Genomic DNA, 5526 nt, shown 5'->3' on the forward strand with positions numbered 1-5526 from the left:
ATTGTTGACTATACTTATACGATATTACCTCAGATTCCTATATGCTTTAATAGAGAGAATATCCCAGCTAGAATAGCCATAGGATATAGGATAGACTAAGGAATGATTGGCCTTAGCGATTCTTCACTCTGTGTTCATAGCTAACCAAGAGTGAGCTTATTCAAGCGGATATGCGACAACTCTCGCTAATCAGTCTTGGCTGGGGGAAGAACATCTGATTCACCAATAGGCATAAGAACAAGGCAAGAGAAAGTCCCAATCTAAACTTCCTCCTTCGCCTTCGCTTAGTAGCACTACTCTTGCTATAGGTTAGGGAGGGCTTATTTAGCGCATAGCTAGTTGGAAAAGCTCAAACAACGACTGGGGAATTCTCAAGCTATGGGTCTTCCAATCAATCTTTGTGAGAAAGCTCTTTTCCTATATGGGTAGGGACAAGAGAAAGAAGCAGGAATGGTCTAGTAATTAGGGGGCGGATTCCTATTGCTTTTTTTCCAACTGGGATTAGCGAGACCCGAAAGGTCAAGGCACAAAATCTAAGACACTGGTAGGTGACCTGCCATCTACGACCTGAAATGGTCAAACCCTTTTTCTTTTACTTTTACTACTCTATTCCTACGAAACGAACCAATAAAGAGTGGGGAAGGGACGGATTAGGTCTTTTGATAGCCACTGCTCGCTTTATTAAAGGTGAATAGAAAGATGTAAAGGTATTCAGATTCACTTATGAAAGATCCTGTTATTGGCCTTTCACTCTTTCACTACAGCTCTTTCATCAACTACAGCAAGATCCGATGTAGCGCATTTCCCTTTTTCGCATATCTTCACTACTGCTAGATAGCTAGTTAGTAGTTCTAGCATTATCAGTTGTGATATTGTCCTTCCTCTGTGATTCAAGACAAATTCCTTTTCTTTCTACGGATGAAGAAGTAGCTGCTCCTGCAAGTCTGCCTGTTCAAAAGAGTCTTTCAACTCGGGATGAAGCTTCTTCCTTTGATGCCAGATCACTTGAAGGAGAGGTCAATAGCTACGAATAGTGACTTCTCCACCGGAAAGGTAGCCTCAAGCCCTTTTCCAGGGTTGATGGAAGGTATGGGTTTTGGATTGGGGTTGGGGCAGTCCGCTAGTAAGTTAGGCGGTAGGCCGAGTAGGTCTCATTAGTAATTAGTAAATAGGGGCTTCAAGATCGATCCTTTGCCAGGGCTTGAAGGGATATCAGATTCCCCTTCGCCTTCGCTTCTGACTCCGATATAACGAGCTCTTCCAATTAATTCAGTTAGCGAAAATTCGTTTTAAGTTTGCCAATTATCCAACAATATACTTTTCTTCTTCTTTTTAGGACGGGTAACACTGACATCAATCAGACTTGGGTTCAGCCCAGCCTACTTGCTTTACCAATATGAATACTTAAATAAAGCTCTTTCCCGACTTTCACTTCAAGGTTCTTTTCCAACATTGACATTAGTACTTACTTGTTTTTTTGCCAATTACATTAATTACAAGAGTAAGAAGAATCTAGGATTGGATCTTTCAATGCCAACCTTATGGCTAAGGGAAGTGAAGACAACTCAAGTGGTACCCTACGCCCTTTCCCTTTACCCTCTCACTCCCTAAGGAATGAAAGGCCACAGCTAACTTGGTCCAAACCACTTGAATAGGAATGAGATCTTTAATTACACCATAGAATAGAATAGTACATGCTTCTCTTCCTCGAACTAATGCGGACACAACGCAGAACCCATATAAATGGACCAAAAAAGAACCCCGAAACAGATGCACGCGAATCTCCATATGATATCTTGAAAACGAATTGGAACGCTATCTAGAGCTCTTATAAAGAGAGAGAGTATGCTTACGGACCCTGAACATCGAGGCAAAGTCAGCTGAGCCGATATGAGAGATGATATGAAAGATAGGGCGTGGAGTCTCGTAGAAAGACAAGAGCCTGGAAAGCTCGATAAAGGCTGTCAGCGGGTAGCGAATAGTAGAAAAGCCTGCCTGATTGATTAATAAAGCTATCCCGACTATAAAAAAAGAATAACATACCAAACCAAAAGGCTATAACTAATATAGACTAGCATCAAGAGTCAAAACTTCTTGAGCTCAGGTAGCTTGATTTACTTCTTAACTTCCAAGAGGTAAGGACCACTTGGCCAGATAACCAAGATTGTATGGAGGGAACCGGTTCGGTAGATTGCCTCTTCGAGTGACTACACGTACCACTGAAAAGCAAGAACTCTTAACCGTTTGTATCCCCTACCTATGGGCTACTCACTTATACTATTGCTGCTTAGAGAAATAGCTGTAAGTGCTAACATAATTAATAGATTATATGGTGGAGAGAGGTAGCTGAATGCTTACTTAGTACTTGTGCTAAGGTACGAAGTAAGTCGAGTGAAGCGAGAGGAGTGAAAGGAGAGGGATAAAGCGTAGAGAAAGTTCTTCTTGCTTCCAAAATCACGTTTCACGATTCATTAGGAAGATTCCCGAGGTCCAAAAGAAACGCATTATAAGCCCAATTATCAGCCTTAGAAAATAATTATGACCTAAACGCGTGTATAGTGCTGCACGACTGGTAAGATAAAGGAGAGCCTTCCAAGTGTGCACCAGACTAGTAAATAGATTTACAACTAGCTAATAGCTAAGCTACCCACAGAATCACCTTACGATACAGTAAACGATTTACGAAAGAAATGTGCTATTCTTCTATCATCTTTCTCGAAAAGCCAACAAAGGGACCCCCAACCATGGGAGGATATAGCGCAGCGCCTTGTTTTGGAAAGTCCAAATAAAGAAGGGTGTAGGCGCGACAAGAGCAGACTTCCAACGTCTGCTTTTTGAATTACACAATCCAACAAAAAGCGACGTCTATCTTCGGGTTTTACAAGCTCTCGAGAAGCATCCCCGCTAATGGGGCAACCGTTACTCTTGGACAAATTCGCCAGAACACGAGGGCTACAAAATGTTTTTTTTGCGTCTGTAGCCGTTGCAAAACGGAGGTAGGAGGAGGCCCAAAACCAGACAGAAAATGGAAAGAAAAGAAGTCGATCCCCCTAACTTCATCAATGAGGGCTATTATCAGGAATCTGGAATGAGACTAATCCCTTTTTTCCTATTATTCCTTAAAAGCCTTGAAGGAAAGATTCATTGGATGGTTCATTCCAGTCCAGTCTTCAGTCAGTCAAGTCATGGAATTGGCAGAAGTTCCCCCTTACCCGGAAATTCTTTTTGAATTAAGCAATTCAGTCAGCTCTGAATCTGAATTCAATGATTGCAAGTCCAAGTCCATCCAAGATCAGCTGTTCAATGAAACTCTGCCTTAAGGCATGAAGCTGTGGTGTGGGATGGGATCGAACTCCGGCTTTTCGGGTAGCTAACTCCGGTTTGGAAATTCCTAGCCTGATGCTTTATAGTGGCATAGAAAATCTGTTTTAGATCCCGAATCTAGGAAAGGAAAGAGTCAACAGTAAGATCAATGTCGGAGAATCCGCTCTTGCCTTAGCTTAGGCTTCTCGCTGAAGAGTCAGTATTCGAACCAGTATCAGCCGACGAAAGAGCATCTCCCGTCCTTTCTCACAAAGCAACATGCCCACTTTCCAGAAGGTAACGCCATTTCATCCGCAGAATCCGAATCATTTGTCGAAGAGATGAAGCGAAGCCCTCTTTGACCCCGAATTCTTCTCATAAGACTTATCCGAATCAGTGGATTCCATTTTTTCTGAACCAAATCCAGCAGCTGTCCATTGAACCCTAAAAGCAGGAAAAAAGCGGCGAATCAAGCAGTGAATCACTGGCTATCAGGAATAAGGACTATCGCAGAGTCCAGGAACCTTTCTTTGTGACCTTTAGAATTAGAAAAAACCTTTCCCCTTACTAGAAAAAATAGGGCTTATTACTAAATAACCGGGAGAGAAATGCAACTAGGGATAAAAGCTGGGTAGAGTGGAGCCTTTTTTAGTAGCCGAAACCCCAAAACTCTTTTCCAGAGATTCCAAAAAATGCATGAGCTATGGTAACCACGCCGCATCCATCGACTTTTATACGAATTTGAATTCGGAAGTTAAGAAAGCACAATTCAAGGTTTTTGAACTAGCAGCTTGACCCGGCTTACCTTTAGTAGAAGTCTTGAGTCCGCCAAGCAACTAGCCAGCTAATCTCTCTAATCCATAAGCTAATGAGTAAGGAAGGAGATAGAGATAGAAAACTAAGCCATTTCCACTACCCGCTATAGGTTCTTACTCCAAGATGTAAAGTAAGTTTAGATTGTCAGTTTCATTTCGTGAACCAGCAACAGATCCTACTATTAGTTTATGGTCTCTGCCTTTCTTTACTATGTTCCTATCTATGGATCTGTAAAAAAGGACTTCTCGCTCAGGTACAATGGCTAGTTGGAAAGCCTTTCAATTCAAGCCAATCTCTTGATTCACATGAATGTGAAACCCGTAGCAACCGATCCTGCATACCAATCATCCCGCTTACAGTAATGGCACTAAGCCAAGGTTTCTATGGATTCAGTCCTGTGGAAAAATACATATATTAGGTAGGGCAATTCAGTTAGTAGTGTCACCGGTCAATCCTTGGGACACTAGCGAGTCCGTCCTTAACCTAAAAATGGGGTCCATGAAGCCTTAGATACTCCAAGCCTCAATCTTTATTGTCCTTGAACCTAGACCATGGAAGTATGGTTATAGTCCCATTCCATTAGTGGGATCCATAGCCTACGGGTCTTTCCCAAGCCAGTAAAAGAAGAATTCGAGGACTACCCTAAGCCTACAAGTAGGCAGGACTTTCAGTTACAATGTCTAGGTTGGGCAAGCTTGGATGCCCCTACTCCCAACAAGTTGCTGGTCGGGATCGTGAAACTATCGCTGTTTGGTCATAAGGATAATCGTTTTTATCTTATTAGGTCAGGGCCTTTCTTAAACCACTAGCGGCCGGGGGTTACCCGCGATTGGTAATGGCATAACCAGAAGGGGAGTAGGGGAGACAGGGTTACGCGCTGGGTGGCGCAGCGCATCTGTTTCGGGTACAGGGGCAACGAGGGGTGCTAACCCGGCACCCAACCCCCTAAAATCATAGGGTCAGGGGCGGGCCGGCCATAGGTTCGAATCCTGCCACCTTTTTGTGGATCATCCTGTGGTTACCGGATGATGGGAATAACAAAGCAGAATTTTTTTTGAATAAGCACACACAGCACGAAATGTCAATAATATATGAATTGTTTCATTATTCGTTATTTCCGGGTCTTTTCGTTGCATTCACTTACAACAAGAAAGAACCACCAGCGTTTGGTGCAGCACCTGCATTTTGGTGCATTTTTTCTTTCCTTGGTCTTTCGTTCCGTCATATTCCTAATAACTTATCAAATTACAACGTATTAACCGCTAATGCACCTTTCTTATCAAATCTCAGGGACATGGTCTAATCATGAGGGTAGTATTTTATCATGGTGTCGGATCCCACGTTTTATGGATTCCTTCTTTGTTACCGGGGTCGACCCCAAAGCCATAATGTCTCAAAACGAGGAGG

The sequence above is a fragment of the Arachis stenosperma genome, unplaced genomic scaffold (assembly GCF_014773155.1).
Source record: "Arachis stenosperma cultivar V10309 unplaced genomic scaffold, arast.V10309.gnm1.PFL2 arast.V10309.gnm1.Scaffold_100071, whole genome shotgun sequence".
Taxonomy (NCBI): domain Eukaryota; kingdom Viridiplantae; phylum Streptophyta; class Magnoliopsida; order Fabales; family Fabaceae; genus Arachis; species Arachis stenosperma.